Here is a 19,563-nt window from a genome sequence, read left to right as displayed (position 1 = left end):
ATCCCAAAAGTGCATGCTAGACATCCATTTGCGCACGCAATTTCCATCGATTTGTTAGTACTCCCTCTGTTCACTTTTACAAGGCTTCAAAGACATTTCAGTCAGTGCAAAGCAGTTCATTTTCAGTTGTCTGAAACGACTTACAAAAGTGAACGGAAGGAGTGGTACAAATTAACCAATAATTATCGTTGAAGTAAACTTACAGAATCTTACTATTAGGACAATGACTGTGTGTTGTAGCATGTTATAAATATTCTAATATGTTATCTTTACATGCCCATATTAATACGAGTGTGTAAATAAATGTTTATCAATTCCTGCCCATGATTTACCTTATGTTTTAATGAGAAGCTTGGTAAGTAAATTGAAATGAAATTGATTCAGAAGATAAGTAAATTAAGGTGATTGATTATCATAAAAAAAGGTTGGACGAAAGAGTGGCGGAAAGAAAAGTGAAACATAAAACCTTACATTCTTTTTAAGTAGTATAGTACTAGGACAATGCCCGTGTGTTGCAACGAGATATAAATATGCTAATATGTTATCTAATCATACCCATTATTTACCTTTTTTTTAAGTCTGTGATTTATGTTATATTTTGATGAGAAGTTTGGTAAGTGAATTAAAGCGGGATTGATTTAGAAGGTAAGTAAGTTAATGTGATTGTTAATCATACAGGGAAGATTAGGTGAAGGGGTGGTGAAAAGAAAAGCGAAACATGAAATTTTACATTCTTTTTAAGTAGTAAAGATAGAGAAGAGATAAAAATTTACCACTCAACTAGCTACTTTTGATAACAGTCCTGATCTATTGTTCGGGCTGTAATAACAAGTATGATATGTAAGACACAATAGGTCCGGAGGTGATGCTCCTGCGTGCATATGCGTCTGTGATGGACAGTAAATTCTAAAAAAAATCAAATAATTCTAACATTTGAACGTTTTAGCAACCTGCAAAGTTCGTGAAGGAAAAACACCCGTGGAGTATTGGACAAAAAAGCACAAAATCGATGTTCCAAAGTACTTTAAAATACTGCCCTTTTGAACATCATTTTTATTTTTCTTTCCCAAGACCTCCGAGCTTATTTTTTTTTCGTTGCAGAAAAGAGATCCCTTACCCTTTCTTTAGAAAATGATGAATATGAAGTCCGGGAGGCCGTTGGGAGTGACTGCTTTGCTAATCTATCCTTTTATCCTTCTTTTCGGAGACAAGCACATATTACCGTAACCTAGTGATTAATGCTTTTTCACCACAAAACTTTGCAAGTTGAGACAACATCCAACAATGTTTATTTAAAAAAACAAATCACATTACTCCTTATTTCATCCGATTTTACTATTCATCCAAGTGCATATGCACCCGAGTGCAGAAACTCCATGTCCTAGTTCAAGTTATTCTAGCCAATATGTGCGTTAAATTTGCAACCGATTTTCAGTGCCAATGTGTTCACTTAATTTGCAGATTGGGCAAATCACATCGCACATGAGTCACATTAAAAAATCATGTGCAATGGTACAACCCGTTGCACACTGTTGAAACTAGGAACCTGTGTGCAATTGATGCCCGTTGTAAATATAGATACTAGGATTGGAATCCAACCTCTACTGTTCAATAAACCTGTTTAGGCTAACTCTATGCATTATGCTCCCGTTATGCTAGCGCACACGATTGTACTAGTTAAACCGTGTGTGATGCATGCCTCTCTCGTACCAATTTTCCCACCTCGGCAAAATTGTTTTGCCAACCATGTCATTCCCCCCTTTTCATTCGACCCCCAAAACCATATTCCCACCTTTCCCCCTTCCTCTCCTCAAACTCTCGACCACCTCCACTTCTCCATGTCAACCCTCCAAGGCAACCCCTACTCATGCGTAGGCTCTTCGATCGGCTCAAGTAAGAAACTGATCCCTCCTCCTCAGGATACTCATCCATCCCCAAACCCTCACAAACTATATTTGCTTTAATGGCACATGTGTAACACACTTTGGCCTCCAAATCTTCATCTACTCTACCAAAGCATCGCCACCAAAGACCGACGGATGGTCCACCACATATCGCAGGAACCATGTCCGTTGGTCGGGCTCCTCCACCATTGAGGAGCATATGGTCGCCAAGAGGCAACTCGCGGTCGTGGTTGCCACCATGTACACCAACCCCAAGATCCTAAAGGAGCATGTTGACCATCGATGCCTCCGTGCGCGCGGAAATGTGATGTTAGGCGCGCTCAATCGATGGATTTTGCATTTTTTTTTATTTGGCCAAAGATGGAGATGACATCGAGCTCATTAAAGTCGTTGACTTCAACATGGCACAATCGGAGTGGGTAGTGTCCATTGCTGGGGCTCCTCTGTCGTCAAGCTCCACAAAGGCTCACTCTTGGAGCGAGGTTTGGCATTCTTGAAGACCAGAGCCAGCCCCAGTAGCTTGAGATCTTCAGTCACCGAGACCACTAGAGTTGGCCACACCATCAAGCCTCTTTTCACATTTTTGAATGCTAGGACCGGCATCGACGGCTCGGGCTCCTCAGCTATCAAGGTTGCACCTAACGTCTCCTCCTTCAACAAGGAGGGCACCGATGATGTGCATGCCTTGGGCTATTTCAAGGGGAATTATCCCATCAGCACCTCCTCCTTCTCCAACGAGTAACTTGTTTTACCTAAGTAAGCCTAGTTTTCTAGCCAATTAAGCCCTAGTTATAGCTTGTTAAGCCTTTGTTCTAGTTGATTGTGCAATGTGATGTTTTACTATGCACCGAATAGTTAAATTATGCACAATTCGATGTTCATTTATGTAAGTGTTCGGTTAGGCAATCTCCTTTTTAAATATGCCATGTTTAGTTCAGTTATGTTAACAATATATTGAATTGCTATATTTATTGATTGTTAAGATTGTTGTAATTAGTAAGTATTTCCGGTCTGAACTACTATGTTGCTTTACTAGCATGAAAAATCTTCATAATCAAGCTATTATTGATAGTGTGCAAATTCTTAATTTATCTCAGTATCTACTTATTGCATGATGACAATAGGAAACCATGTTGTTTACTATCGAGGTTAGATTGATCACATGGCCTATAGTGCATTTACTTCTTACATGTAGGTACATATCTCAGGGATATAGACCCACATTTTGACCTATTTTGCATACGGAAAAATGAGATATCCATGAATCAACATTAAGTAAAGAAACTTAGAAAGATCAATAGGATAAAGAGATGGGTGATCAAATGAAACCCTTTGCTTACGCATTCAGACAACAACGAAGGATGGCGGATAATGAATATTTAAGCAACAATATTAGAATATTTTTGTTTTTGATAGTTTCCGAAGCAGTTGATTAAGCAATGCCTCGCAAACTACATGATTAGTAACAGGGTAACGAAAATTATTTCGCCCAGACTACTTCAGTGAACTTGAAGTTTTCTTCATGATGGTGAAGGACAGGCAAACGATCATCACAAAGTATTGGACTGTAGCAGAACGTGGGATGTGCTATCAGTATGGTTATCGGGAAAGTGTGTAAGATAAATGCCTACGTCACACATGTTTTATTTTTTAGACTGTTTGCAATCCGCCATTCCATCACACACAATTTTAATAGTGAGTGCGATGGCATCCACAATCGTATATTGATGCACGCCAGTGGTTCGTCAAATCGTACTTGATAGAGGTTTCGAACCGTGTGTGATGACCTTTGCTTTGTAAATCATAGCTGCCGGTGTCTCCTGGTTTGCATCCACGACTTTTCAGTCACTCCTTCTACAATCTCCCGGGTTTTTAAAAGATTGCTCCGCTGAGGCGGATGAGGCCTAGAGACGACATCAAACTACCCTCACGGTGCACCGTGTATGAATGCAAGAGAGAAAAAAAGACTTCGGCACCCCAAAAATTTGATGTAATTTTATTTTGTGTAAGACTAGCCATAGTGGATAATAAGACTAGCCACAATGGGTAGTAACATAGAGTAGTAACATGGGCATGTTACTACTCTATGTTACTACCTCTATAGTGGGGAGTAACATATGTGCGGTAACATACAACACTTTATTTATTAGGCCATAGACTCATCTTGCCTTGATATATGTGATGTTACTCATACTAGTAGTAACTAGTTATGTTACCATATACCTCTCTTTCTTCATTTATTGCTTGCCACATCATCTATTTTATCTAGATATGTGTGATGTTACTATCTATGTTACTCCCACTGTGGGTAGTCTAACATACACTAGTAACATACGTGTATCCCTAGACCATGTTACTACCTTCATAATGGGTAATAACATAAGTGTGGTGTTATGCAAAGCTTCATTTATTAGGTTATAGACTCATATTGCATCGGGATATGTGATGTTACGGTACCTAGCTAAGTTACTCAAACTATCTCTCTCCTCATTAACTCATTGCCACATAAGCAAATTTCCTGAGTTGGACTCGATGTTACTACTGAGGTTGCTTCCACTGTGGCTAGTCTAAGGGTGTGATTACAAGGACATGTGATACTTAAAAAAAAACTCCACTAATGAAGTAAGTATTGTTTCTCCGGCGGAAGGAGAATGGGATAGGATACCCTTAATTTGGTCAAACTCTTCGCGCACAACCGTCGAGGGTAAAGTCTCATATGTGGTGCCAAACCGACTAGCGCGCGTGCACGTCCCTCGTTCTGCTACAGTACGATTTCTGGCTTTTTAATGATCCTTCCACCTTCCAATGCAGTACTATATAAGCGATAAATTGGCCCACTAGGGCGTGGATTCCAAACATGATTACACATAATCTTTTCCTTGAGAGGTGATTACGTTCTTGGTTTTGGTCATTTGGGAGCAGTAGTCCACGTCTACAGAAGAAAAAGATAGTAGGCAACTTGCACCACAAATGGGAAGTTTTATAAACTGAGGCTGACCATGTGAAGAGTACATTCGATTTGCTGTCCGATTAATTGGCCAGATAGCCTGCCCTCAGTAAGCCCCCCACTTGGGATAGAGCTCCCACTTGGGATAGAGCTTTCCTCTTTACCAAGCAAACGTCAGCTCAAGAAATTGGTTCAGTGGAGTTCTTTCACTGGCCGAGGGATGTTAATCGGATGACGCATAATCTAGCTAGATTTTCTTTTTGATTCTAAAACTGAGGTGGATTGGGTCGGCGATCCACCAAGTTTTATCATCCATGACATGTTATTTGATGTAATTTCTCCCTAAAAAGCAAACGAATTTTACCCTGCAAAGAAAAAAATGTAAACGATTCAGACATCGGGCATTAATTTTTGGACATGTCATACCCGGGTAACCAACCCCGTTTGAAAAAAAATAGAAGGGCAGTGCAAGCTTCGCCGCGTTGCTTGTGTTCCTAGGTTTGCAAATGTTTTATTTTTATGAGCTAGGTTTTTTAAGTTGTGAAAAATATTTACATGCTTTGTGGGTCGAATAAATGACTACGACTAACGCAAGAGGGATTCCTGCGACTAACGCTAGAGCAAAGGGAAAGGACAATGAATCAGCAATAAACAGATTGAAGAGCTATTAGTATAGCAAGTATTAATTCAACAATTAGTTACTCCCTCCGTCTCATAATGTAAGACATTTTTTAACACTAATGTAGTGTCAAAAAATATCTTACATTATGGGACAGAGGGAGTAGTTTGGGAAGACTGCTTTGCTTGGATTGATGGCGAGTCTGGAAGCCTTGCTTCTCCACTGGGGGCTAACTCCATAAACAAGTTGTTCTATCTCCAAAATCATTTTAGGAGATCTGATGGCTAGGGTGCGACCGGCCGAAACGTTCTGCCGGCGTGCCGATGCCCAGCATCGCCCTAATTCACCATAAAATACAACATACCAACATAGTAAGAGAAGAACAGTTACGTGTTATGGGTTGCAATACCCATTCCCTGAGCAGGTCCTGTTTGGACTTGCAATTTATCCGTTCACGAAAACCTTGAAAAAGTTCACAAAATTTTAAAATGACCGTGAATCCAGAAACAATCAAGAATTTGAAAAATACTAACAAGTTCATAGAAACGATGCATTAATTATTATTTTTACAAATTAGAAAAGGTGTTCTCAGGTTTTAAAAAGTATTCATGATTTCTTAAATTGTCTTTTCTTTTTGTTTTATTGGAAGTTGGAAACGGGTAGCGATACCCTTCCCTGAGCTGGACTTGTTTGGACTTGCAATTTATGGGTTGGGCCTGGTTCTACTCATCATATAATTTATTTATTTTAAAACACAAATTTTAGAAATGATTACGAATCCAAAAAAATCATGTCTTTGAAAAATTCTAACAAATTCAAAAAAATAATGCATTTAAAAATATTTAAAATTTGAAAAAAAAATCTTCCCAGGTTTTTAAAATTATCCATGAATTTTATTTTTTTTAAACAAAAAAGGAAAGAGAAACCCAGTAAAACCTGAGTAATACAGAAAACAGAGACATAGAAGGCCGGAACCTTTCCAGGTGGAAACGTACATAGAGTTTTCTAATTGGGCCAGCCCATGTGGCCGGAGGGGTGAGCGTTTCTATGGTCTGCGAACTAGTACTATACGCCACGGGAGTACTAAACCGTCTCCGTACTTGAAGAAAAGAAATACGGTCTCCGACCCCTACCGTTAGTATTCTACTATAAATGGGAAGGCGATCGCCTTGTCCGAGTTCGACAGGAAATAGATCTAGGTTCTACAGTACTATAGTTGGAAATACATGTTTTATTTCCGAATTAAGGATGGACAAAGCCCGAGCTGCTTAGCTTCCAGTAGCTATAACCGGGGACACTCCAGCATAGCTGTCATATGCTTGCCGCCTCCGGACGGAATTCCTGCTTGCTCTCATATAAGGCGACGAACATCGACGTACCAGCCAGACACCGATCCTACTCCGACGTAACATATGGCGACAATATTCAGCGGCGTGCCGGCGGACGGGTGCTCGCTCGTCGAGGCGTTCTTTCTGATCCTTCTGCCGCTGCTCCTCCAGTGCCTCTGCCGGCCGCTCCAACGCGGCCGCACGCACGGAAGAGTTCGCTGGGAGGAGGGTACCTTCGGCAGCGTGGGCGCTCGCGCCGCCGGCCGAAGCCCGGTGCCGTGTACATGCCACCAGATGTTTTTGAGCTTGCGCGATGAGGAGGACAGCGCCGCCGGCAGAAGAAGAGCATTGTGTCGCCATCATCCGGCGACGTCCACATTGTATTGCCGTCTAGCGATGGTCAATAGGCTACGAGCTTACATCGCCATGGTTACATTGATGGTCACTTTGGCGCGTTGGCGACATGCAGACGATATCGAGACGTTGACACATGAGGCGTCGGGTGACAACTTTCACGGCACGCTGCCGTGCATGGAGGAGAGCACCGCTAGCCGAAGGCGAGCCACCGCGAACGATCACTGGACGATCTCGGAGAGACTGACAGACAATGTCGCGGAGGCAGAGCTTGGCATTTTGATGGGCGCAAGAGGCCGACTGTCGGGTATCGAGTGCCTTTCGATGCCGACCCTCACGGGGCTTCAGTTATGCCACAGTTTTCTGCACCACGTGCTCAATCAACATTATCGCCAGAGAACTTCAACCAACATCTGTATCGTATGCAATTGGGATCGGCACGTGGAGACAGAGTTTGGCACTTCCATGGGCCCTAGTCCCGAGGGAACTTCGATCGACCTCCGTATCATACGCGATTTGGATCAGCTATCACGGTGGTTCATTGTATATGGAGGCCTAGATTTCCCCATGGGATTTTCCGAGCAACGGAACAAAGGGTCATGGCGGGGCTATTCCTCCGAGGGAATTCCGGTGGAGGACGAGGACGACTCACATGATTGGAGAGAGCGGACATGCAAAGATTCGACCAGCGAATTTTCGGACAATGACCCCTGTTTTGATCAGAGCAGTGTGTGTTCTGACAGCCACAAGAAGGCCCACTGCAGCGCGACAATGACAACTTCGACGAGGTCAGCAGATTTTTTGTTGCATCAACCTGCGGACATGGCATTGTCGTCAATGCAGGCCCAGCTTGGCAATAACAATGACAACGACTCAAACGACTGGAGAGCGCAAACAACCAACCAATTCTTTGGAACAGACAAAGAGTCGTATCCTGATCAGAACATTGTGTGTTCTGATAGCAAGATCGGCGCACATTTCAGCGCAACAATGACGACTTCAAACAATACCGTGGTATCTTCGTCAATGCAGCTTGGTGGCAGCAGCGACAACGTGACTAGCTCGACATCAGAGCAACCGAATAGCAACAATGACCACATCGAGACGTCTAATGAAGTTGATAAAACAAGTACACCATATTGGCTCATTCCAGGATTCAGATTTTGCCCGATAGACGAGGATATCGTGCTCCACTATCTCAAGCCCAAAGTCCTGAATCTGGCGCTTCAACCGTATAGGAGAAGAATAGAAGAGCTGGTCAATATTTATGCTTTGGACCCAGATGACATAAGACGTAAGCTCCGAAAACATCTTTTACTGAGTTATTAATATTTTTGTTTTGCTTGGTCTAGTCCGGTGAAGTGCACATGCATCTTGGATTTTCTAAAAAAAAATGTAGCTCAATGAACTGAATTACCGAAGTTGCATGGAAGTTTTTTTTCCGGCCAATTGCATGCTACCATGGTTGGCACATGCAGCTGCAATGACACTTTGCACTTGCAGGTGAAGATCTAGGCTAAAAGCCATCACTTGTTGATCTAGGTTTTCAAAAAGTGCTGGCGCCCTTACTAAATGGGGGGACCGTGAGCCCTAAAAAATATCTAACAAACTAAGACTATATGTTTATTATTATATTTCAGTCGTTAGAACTCAAACTCGACGACACGTGAACGAACAAGAGAATTCTGTTGTGGATACACAACACAGTTTCCCTTTGTATTTCTTAACGTGTGGTTAAATTATTTGTTCGTTATATAGTGAGCCCTAAAAGAGAGTTCTGTTGGCTTCTAAACTATGTGACACCGTAAATAAATGTATATATAGCGTGTAAATTATTTAAATCCACTCGATTAATTTTCTGAATTTCAGACAACTTCTAGGTTGCACTGTACTTGCATAGGCCGTATTTTTTTATTTTCAGTGCATAAAGCAGCTGGACGTTGTGGTTTATTAACAGAGTGGCATGACACAGTCTAATTCTTCTTCTACGTATATGCACGCAGTTGATGGACACGACGGAGACAAAGAGCAACTAGGGTTCTTCTTCGTGCGCAAGCAAGCCACGGTGTACAGCCTAGTTTCAAAAAAAGCCACGGCATACAGCAACCGGTGCTTCTACACCACCCCGGTCGGGTTCTGGAAGATCCGCGGCCCGCCGTCCCGCGTGAAGCACCACCGCCGCACCATCGCCTTCAAGACGTCGATGGACTTCTACTGCGGCAGGGCGCCGCACGGGTGCAAGACCCAGTGGAGCATGTTCGAGTACAAGCTCAACGCGGACAGAGAAGACCTCAGGAACCTCGCGCGGCCATGGGTACGTATGTGAACATATGAACCATTTGCTTCACATCAATGATCTTTTCTCGTCGTTTACCAAACTGTCATTGTTCTTGAAACAGATGAACTCCTACGTCGTGTGCAAGGTTCGCAAGAGGGGCTGTCGCCGAGACGCCAAGGGCGGAGAGGTGGAGGCTGCGCCGGCGGCGCCATACAAGGCGAAAGGGTTGTGGCGGCGCCCCGCACCGTTGCCAGGATCCCCTAGTGGGAAGCCAAACTCAAGAAGACACATCGGACAGATGGACAAGATAGTTGTGCCGAAGCGCGATGTAATACTACTAGATCGGAAGCTGAAGGAGGCAATGGGGGCTCCGGAACTAGAGGGCGACGAACCGGGCCTACTTCTTGGGAAGCGCAAGCGTCCTGCTACATTTTAGGATGAATCCTGCCCTTTCGAGCTCGTGAGCTCTAAGCTTCTAACCGAAGTTGTAGACACTAGTAGTTTTAGTGGTTTTATGTTTCTGATCCATAGGTTTAAATAAACGAATAGATGCAGAGTGCAGGTTGTGCATAATTGTCGGTTACTACATCTCTTGTATATCATAAGACTAGTACATATATGGCCGTGCGTTGCAACTTTTTGTATCCAGCAGTGTGCCACAGCGTGCCACTATGTGAAAGTAAAGTTGTATTACTATAAAAGAAAAAAAATACAAATATCTAGATTCAAAAATGGAGGGAAAACTTTGCCAAACTTGCAAAAGTGGTTGCATTTTCTTGCTTTTAGCAACTTAATATTACTTGTGTGAGGTGTGTAGATCAGTAGATGATCTAAAAACTATGGCTCCTATGACCTGAAGATATAGAAAAATCTTGATTCAAGTATGAAGAAAACTTCTGTCGAACTTTCTCTTTCGGCATCCCGAGGTACGGTGGCCATCCGGAGGCGATTGAAGCACTAGGATATCGGGCCGACCTGAGCTCGAGCTCAGAGACGAATTTTCCAATGGATGCAACGTATTGTTTCTCTTTGCATGACTAGCAATGATTTTTCTTTGTGCAATCAGTGAAGACGCAACATGAATGTAGCACCCCAGCGTCATATAAATTATTGGCCTTAAAAAAGGACGTTACATATAGCCCTCCGGCCCAATAAACCGGACGATTTGATGCAGACAAAAATTCTCATAGCATGTGATAATGTGACGGTTATCAAGGATATAGAAGATGGCACAGGAGGGAATCATGCATCTGTCGTGAGGGAGATGATTGCGAGGAGAAATGAGTTCCAATCTTGTTTACTAGTGCACATGAATCTCGTTGAAGGAAGTATGAAGCTGATAGTTAGTTTAACAAAGTTTTCTTTATCATTAAGTTTAGGTTGACATGTTTGGCTTATTGAGTCACATGATGCTGTAACAAACTATTCCTTCCAGATCGTGGTGTTATGAGATGGTTGGTGCGTATACAGTCATTGTTGTAGTTTGCCGATTGCCGATCATGGATCTGATTACTTTGGGGGTTTTATTCTCGCCTACGCATAGCTTTGGTCTTATATGACTTTGCTATGTGCTGGTGTGTTATGCGTGTGTGAGTTGGTGTTGGCTGTGTGCATCTTAGGTATGCAGAGGCCGGGTGTATGCTTATTGTATTTGTATCCTCTTGATGCTTCATTTTAAGCAAATAAAATTCACCCTTTATCATAAAAAAATTTACCCCTAAATAAGATATATAGCACTCTGTCCTTTCAAAAAAGGAGAATGTCTTAGTTTCTTCGTTTTTCTATGCTATTTTATGTATTAGAAAATCGAGGTATAACGAGCCAATTATACAAGGCCACCTATGAGCTTCGACTTTATGAGCCAATGGATGTAGTATAAACAATTCTCTTGACTTTCTTTTTTTGCGAGTTATTGATCATCTGCTCATTTTACAATCGAGGGAGTACGGGCTACGATAGTTGGCTATTGTCTTTTATTTTTCTTGAGCTAGTCTTTTCGAATTGTAAGCTGGAAATGGGTTGCGATAGCCGATACCCTTCCCTGAGCAGGGCCTGTTTGGACTTGTAATTTATGGGTTGGGCTGGGTTCTGCTCATCATATACAAAAGACTTAACAATTTTCACAAAATTTAAAAATGTTCACAAATCCAAAAATATTCATGAATTTAATAAAATGCTAATAAATTCGAAAATGGTCATGCATTTAAAAAAATAGAAATTTGCAAAACTACTCCCAGGTTTTAAAAATTATTCATGAATTTTATATTTTTAGACTAAAGTATCTTGATAAATAAAATAGTACACCATACAAAACCCGGAAAAACCAATAGAGAAAACACAGGAAGAAAAAGGCCGGAACCTTTTCAGAACCGTGCAGAAACTTCCAGGTGGAATCGTACATAGAGTTTCCTAATTGGGCCAGCCCATGTGGCCAGAAGGGGTGTGCGCTTTCTATGAAGGGGTGTGTGCTTTCTATGGTATGTGAAATATGAAATCACTAATTAAGGAGCACTCATGTCTAAGAAAAACTAATTAAGAAGCATTTTTTGTGAAGGTTACTCCCACCTCCCAGGTTGCGACAACTTGTCACAACCTTGGAGGGTTTTTTTTCATAGATTAATTTATTTAAAACATTTTATCTTCTAAACCGTGAGTCCAAATCTCAAACTGTTTTTACCGTTGGATTCCTCGTGTCAATATCTTCAAAACTAGATTGCTTGTTGATAGATTTCGACAAAAAAACTCACAAAACAAACCGGACGAAAAACCAAACTGGGAGCACATTTTTCCTTTTCCGAAGAGGCACAACTGTGACTCTCACGGAAGCAAATCCGTGCCTCCAGAAGAAGTAAATTTGTGCCTCTCACAAAAAGAAAACATGTTTTTCTTTCCCAGGTTGTGCCTCTCGCGGAAACAAATCCGTACCTCCACGAGAAGTGAATCTGTGCATCTCGCATGAAAAAAAAATGTGTTTTTTCCTTTCCCGAGCGGCACACCCTGCCTCTCGCGGAAGCAAATTCGCTCCTCCGAGAGAAGTAAATATGTGCCTCTCGCGGAAGAATTCACTTTCCGGAGAGGCATGGTCCCATGACTCCACGAGAAGTAAATTTGTGTCTCTCAGACCACGCCTCCACAGAAGCAAATCCGTGCCTGCACGAGAAGTAAATTTGTCCCTCTCGCAGAAACATTTTTTCTTTTTCTGAGAGGCACTTGCGGAAGCAAATCCGTGCCTCCATGAGAAATAAATCTGTGGCTCTCGGGGAAGGAAGAAGAAAAATCCGCATAAAATTGTCCAAATCCTAAGAAAAACCGGAAAGCAAAAAAAAACCTAAAAAAATCATCTAAAAGCCAAAAATGCATAGAGAAAAAATAAAAATAAAACAAAATACAGAGGGAGCGTCTGGAGCGCGAAACGCGCTCCCGGCGCACAAAAACTGGCCCTTGGGTGGGCTCCCGAAGGAATACGCGTTCATTGGTTGCTCTCTGTGAACTATTCTGCGCTACGGGCGTTAAATACGATTGCCCCTATATAGATTCTTAGCAGGCCTATTTTGCACCTTTGAGCAGGGAAAGTGACTGTCAAGTACTAAACCGTGTGCTATTATATCTAGAAAAACCTAAACCGTGTCCGACTCCTATACAAATTCCCCTATAGTTTTCTAATGGGAAGGCGATGGTGTCCGAGTGCGACAGGAAATAGATCTAGATTCTATAGACGGAATGAGACGTTTTATTCCAGTTCTCCATCGTAAGAAACAAAGTCCGAGCTGCTTAGCTTAGTAGTACGTAGCTAACTGGGACACTCGCGCATACAATAGCTTCCAGATCGTGGCGCGTGCTGTCGGAATTTTCTGCTCTCTCTCTCGAAAGGCGACGAACATCGACGTACCGCCAGACATTAATCCACACCGAGCCTCCTCCCGCGTACAAATATGGCGACAATATCCAGCAGCATCCCGGCCGACGGGTGCTCGCTCCTCGAGGCGTTTTTCGTGATCCTGCTGCCGCTGCTCCTCCAGTGCCTCTGCCGGCCGCTCCAACGCGGCCGCGCCCATGGAAAAGTTCGCTGGGAGGTGGATACCTTCGGCAGCGTAGACGTTCGTGCCGACGGCGGCCAAAGCCCGGCGTCGTGTAACTCCCGCCAGGTGTTTCTGAGCTTGGGCAATGAGGAGGACAGCACCACCGGCACAAGAAGAGCGTCATGTCGTCGTCATCCGGCAACGACGTCGAAGCTGAATTGCCGTCTAGCGATGATAAATAAACTACAGGCTTATATCGCCAGGATTACATTGACGATGACTACACCCAGTGGGGCGGGTGTATACACTTTGGTGCCCCGGCGACACGACGATGATATCGAACTGTTGACACTTGAGGGATCGGGTGACAACTTTCACGGCACGTTGCCGTGCGTGGAGGAGAGCACCGTCAGCCGATGGCGAGCCATGGCGAACCGTCACCGGATGATATCAGAGAGACTGACATACAAGGCAAAGCCTCGCACTTCCACTGGCGCGGGAGGGCGATATCGACGGTCTGCTAACGAGTATCTTTCGACGTTGGACATATCGGTGTTTCAGTTCTGCCGCAATGCCCTACAGCATGAGCTCAGCCAGCATTATGCCGAGAGAATTTCGATCGACCTCAGTATCATACGCCATTGGGATCAACTATCGTGGTGGTGCACTATGTACGGAGGCCTAGATTCCACCGTGGGAATTTCCAAGCAATGGGACGAACGGCTATGGCAGGACTATTCCTCCGAGGGAATTCCCGTGGAGGAGGTCGACTCACGCGATTGCAGAGAGCAGATATCCAAAGTTTCGAACGACGAATTCTTCGGAATAGATCAGGACTCATGTCTTGATCAGAGCAGTGTATGTTTCGACAGCCACACCAACGCGCAATGCAGTTTGACAATGACGACTTCAACGAGGTCGGCAGAATTTTTGTTGCATCGACCCGTGGAGAATGGCACCATGGCATCGTCGTCAATGCAGACCCAGCTTGGTGGCAACGGTGACAACGATTCACCCGATTGGAGAGAGCGGACATTCAAAGATTCGACCGACAAATTCTTTGGAACAGGCCAAGACTCATGGCCTGACCAGAACATTGTGTGTTCTGATAGCAATATCGTTGTGCATTACAGCACGACAATGACGACTCCGAACAGTACCATGGTGTCATCGTCAACACAGCTTGGTGGCAGCAGCGACGACACGACTAGCTCGGCAGCAGAGCAACCGAATGTCAACAACGACCACATTGACGATTCTGATAGCGTGAATAGCTCGATTACAATGGAACATAGGGATGTATCCAACGAGCAAGCAACAGAGACGTCTACTGAAGTTGATGAAACAGGTAGTACACCATGGTGGCTAGTACCAGGATTCAGATTTCGCCCCACGGACAAGGAGATCGTGCTCCACTATCTCAAGCCCAAAGTCCTGAATCTGGCGCTTCCAAGAAGAATAGAAGAGCTGGACAATATTTATGCTCTGGACGCAGATGACATAAGACGTAAGTTCCGAAAACAACTTTTTATGGAATTATTTGTTGTTTTCATGTACATAAAGCAGTCATGGACGTTGTGATACACAGTTGCATGAAAGAGTCTAACTCTTCTACGTATATGCACGCAGTTGACGAAGAAGACGGAGACAAAGAGCGACTAGGGTTCTTCGTGCACAAGCAAGACACCGCGTACAGCAATGGGTGCTACTACACCACCCCGGCCGGGTACTGGAGGATCCGCGGCCGGCCGGCCCGCGTGAGGGAGGGCCGCCGCACCGTCGCCTTCAAGACGTCGATGGACTTCTACCGCGGCAGGCTGCTGCACGGGCGCAGGACCCCGTGGAGCATGTTCGAGTACAAGCTCAACGCAGACCGTGGCGACCTCAGGAACCTCGCGCAGCCAGAGGTACGCATGTGAACATGTGAACCACTTGCTTCAGATTAATGATCTTTTCTCATTGCTTACCAAACTGTCTTGTTCCTGGAACAGATGAACTCTTACGTCATGTGCAAGGTTCGGAAGAGGGACTGTGGCCGAGACGCCCAGGGCGAAGAGGTGCCGGCGGCGCCAACAAAATCCAAGGCGGCTAGGTTGTGGCGGCGCCCTGCACCGTTGCCGGGATCCCCTGGTGCGAAGCAAAACTCAAGGAGACGCACCGGACAGATGTACAGTATAGTTGCGCCGGAGCGCGATGTAATACTACTAGCTCGGAAGCAGAAGGAGGCGATGTGGGCTCCAGAACTAGAGGGCGACGAACCGGGCGTACTTGGGAAGCGCAAACGTCCTGCTACGTTTTAGGATGGATCCTGCCCCTTCGAGCTCGTGAGCTCTAACTAAAGGTGTAGACACTAGGTAGTTTTAGAGGTTTAGGCGAATAGATTCAGAGAGCAGATTGTGTACAATTTTCGGTTACCACACCTTATGTAAATCAGGGTAGATTAGTCGTTGGCTCATATCTTACGTGTATACTCTCTTCGCTTCAAAATATAAGCTATATTGATTTTTGTGCAAGTCAAACTTGTATATGTTCAACCAAGATTATGCCACCTACTATGCTTTCTTCTGCCTTGTATTCCCTATAGATCGCTACTTTAGTGATCTAAACGCTCATATATTTCTTTATGGAGAGAGTACAATGCAAGGTGCTTAGTAAATTAAACTGAGTTATCTCTTAAGCATCAATGCTTATTTTCATGAGGGGTGTCTAATCAAGCATCCACCTTCCACAAATAAGCACCAATGCCTAAGAAAACACTAGTTTATTTCTCTAAATAAGCATCTCCCTAAGCACCTTGCAGTGTATAAAGCTTAGCAACCCATTTAGGGACCCTGTTCGAGAGACTAGCATGTTGAGCAGGGTTTTTGTCATCTTCAAAACATATTTATAAGTTAAATATACATGAAAAAACCCATATATTTGTAAGTTATAAAATGATTTAAAGTTTAATTGATTTGGAGTAAGTAGTATGGTAGTAAGGGGTGACTTGGTGCTCATTGCAACGCTCTTCTATCTTGATGAACGCTAGAAATACATAAGATGTGAACGGATTATACTTTAATAAAAGTTTATGTTTCATGTTTTAGATATGTTCATTCATAAAAAGGGAGGGGGTAATCTGATATTGGAACCAGTTCTTTCAAATGAAGTCATTCAAAATGTGGGAATGATCTATCTCATAGAGCAGGAAGCACATTGATATTTCTAACAGATGCAATTTTTCTTCCAGGAAGTTAGAATTCATTTGGTATAATTTGAATAGTTCAAATTAGAGTGTTTCAAGTGTATAGCCCTGTAGAAAGATACAGTAGCATCCATTTCCAAAGCACGAACACAGCAATCATTGTTCGTAATGGAGATTATTGCACCTATCTGGTTCATGTAATGAACCTGAGGATGAGCCTTAAAACAACAGAAAATGAGCTTCTCTAACCTGCATATTCAGGAAAGGAAATGGGTTTCTAACAATCATAGCAGGTGCACTACCTATAAGCTATAATACCATGTATATAGTATATAATTAGCAATCATGTACCTATATGTTTATCTGACATTATGCAGACCCTCTCTTTGCAGTCAATACTCGTTAGCAAGTATGCACCATATAGCTAGTCTATAGGCCCCAGGGATATCAACAATATTAGATATGGATGTGCAAGTATGTTCATAGATAGTTGTGTGTAAAATAGTAGAACCTACAGTAGTAGTACAAGAGTACCTAACCTGTGACCTATGCCCATCAGGTTGACATTCATCGCATCAGAGATAAATGTATTGTAAAGTCACATTGTATAAACAACATTGAAAATTAACAGCCCTTTATTTGGATGGCAATATACATCAGAGATAAATGTACATTGCTGTTTATATCTTATTCATTAAAAATATTCATGGAGTCAATCAGATAGGAAAGGAACACTCTTCTAAACACAAACTGGTCCAATTAATTCTGGAACATATATTGGTAGAATAAGGTGGCTAACACACTGCGAACGATTGCAAGGATATCAATAACAGAAGTTTATAACATGGCACCTGTTTATTATATCCTTTCAGAAATTCTTGAAGAAGTAGAGAAGCTAACCATTCCACTTCTTTGATACCTACAGGAGAATACCAACAGAAGGTCATCATAGTTAAAGTCACTGGATTACCTCAACATGAATAATGGGGAAATGATGTTGAACACACATGTTACTCGGCAACGTACTGTTCCCTTGTTTTGGAGGCTCGCCTTATACCTCAGTTCAGATGAAGAATGCCAATTTGGAACATCAATCGCTGCAAGCAATCAGAACAGCGACATTAATATTTCCTGTTTTCTGCATCTAATACAGGCCAAACGATCTTCCTTTAAATTTTCACACTGTGTATTTAGGAAACAAAGTATCCGTGGATTTTTCGGGTTTTTCTCATTTATGGATAGAAGCAGGAAAACGTTGAGGCTTCGCTCCCCTCTAGAGCAGCATGGCTGCATTTTTCTTGTGATTTCACTATGTTGTTCTAAGCCACCTGTCGCATCCAGTAGTAAATAGCACCATGGTATGAAACTATGAATCACACGGAAGCAAGCGTACGCCGTAAAAACATGGAAGGATAAGGTCTGTCAGCTGAAGTGAAGTAATTACCTGTCCAGAGAGTAAAAATAATTTGATAACCAATCTCCAAAGATCTGGCCGAATCAATTGACCACAACAGTATGAATACCGCCTGTACAGAACTGGAATTAGGAGGATATTAGCACAAATGTAATCTTTGGGTCGAAGAACGAGTGGTACATGAAAAAGCAAATATAGAGCAGAACCTAGCCGAGAACCATGGTGATGGATGTTCATGTTCTGCTGCCGGAGTAACCAGATAGTGCGAGGAAGAATATACACATGCGTCGTGAACTAAGCAGCAAAGGGTGGTTAAACAGAGAGACATACATTAATCACCGCCGGCAAGGGGGCCGCATCATCCGCATTCCGCCATGGATTCCTCCCGAAAGCGAGGAATGATTGCTTCGTTCAAACCGCGGAGCAGTTTCGCTCGACGAACAGCCGAGTAGCCAAACTACGATTGGCGTCGATCTACATCGGCGTGCGGTCCGGGAGGCCCCAACCAACCTCTACCGCACGGAGCTGGTCCGCGACCGGGATGGCGCAACCATACCGCCCGCGTCGCCTCCGCCGGCTGGCTGGGCTCTGCCCCGCAACCTCGCCGACCGCATCGAGTTTTTTTTTAGGGGCGCATCGAGCTTTTTCCAGGGGGGGAGGGAGGAGCGCAAGTAGGGGTGGAATTCGAGCCGAGTTCGACTCGACTTGTTACTATAACAAGCTCAAACCCAAGATTAGCTCGACTCATATAACTCGCGAGCTGGCTCGTTTAGCTTGTTAAGCTCGTTAAAGATATAAACATAAAGCCCTCAAATATGATAAAAATGATCATGTATATATTAAACATATATATTACTAAACAATTGTAATTTCCTTGTAACGCATGAGTCTCTTAGGAGGCTAGGCTTTCAACGGATGGGCATTGGATTTTGCGCCTCGGATATAGGTTGTTTAGTGGCTGATCTTTCTTTGTATTGGGAATGGTTGATCTATTATATCGAGCTTAATAAGTTACACGAGTACTCTTAAAATTGACTCATTTAACTTGGTCTATAAACAATCTTAAACTAAAACTCGGCTCGACTCATTATTCTTTGAGTTCGAGTCGATTCGAGCCGAGTCACGAGCTACTTGTTTAGCTCGCGAGTTTCGAGCTTTTTTTTCAGCCCTAAGCGCAACGACCGATTAATCCCCTCGTCCGCTTTCTCTGAGGCCGACGGGATAAGCCCGAACGGTTGTGGAACGTGTGGCTCGGTTAGTTAAATGGGCTGGCTAGAGGCCCAGTTGACCAGAGGGCTTTAAATTTTTGCTCTGTACAAGAGGCCGACTTTAGGCCCAAGAATCAGCAGATGTGGCCCATACCGAATTAAACAGAAGATAAAAAAAATATGCGGGAGCAGATGCATCCAACCGTCGTCACATGCCGCTTGCGCTCTCCTTGGATTTCATTTTTTTAGTTTTTTCGTGCAAAACATAGAAAAAACTGTGCTTCTTGGGGTGGGTCTCTGTGTGTGTT

General features: G+C 43.4%; 1 long non-coding RNA gene across 1 annotated transcript; it reads right to left on the bottom strand.

The window, feature by feature from the left end:
* Nucleotides 1-17,256: 17,256 nt before the first annotated feature.
* LOC119368003 lies at nucleotides 17,257-18,712 on the bottom strand. The gene is made up of 4 exons (XR_005176490.1): nucleotides 18,378-18,712; nucleotides 18,078-18,169; nucleotides 17,641-17,730; nucleotides 17,257-17,552 (listed from the first exon to the last, which is right to left on the bottom strand). It is a non-coding gene; the product is annotated as an uncharacterized LOC119368003 (long non-coding RNA).
* Nucleotides 18,713-19,563: the final 851 nt, after the last annotated feature.

Source organism: Triticum dicoccoides, chromosome 2B, assembly GCF_002162155.2.
Source record: "Triticum dicoccoides isolate Atlit2015 ecotype Zavitan chromosome 2B, WEW_v2.0, whole genome shotgun sequence".
NCBI classification, from domain to species: Eukaryota; Viridiplantae; Streptophyta; class Magnoliopsida; order Poales; family Poaceae; genus Triticum; species Triticum dicoccoides.
The sequence above is the reverse complement of the archived record's forward strand: the minus strand, read 5'-3'. Positions and strand labels throughout refer to the sequence as shown.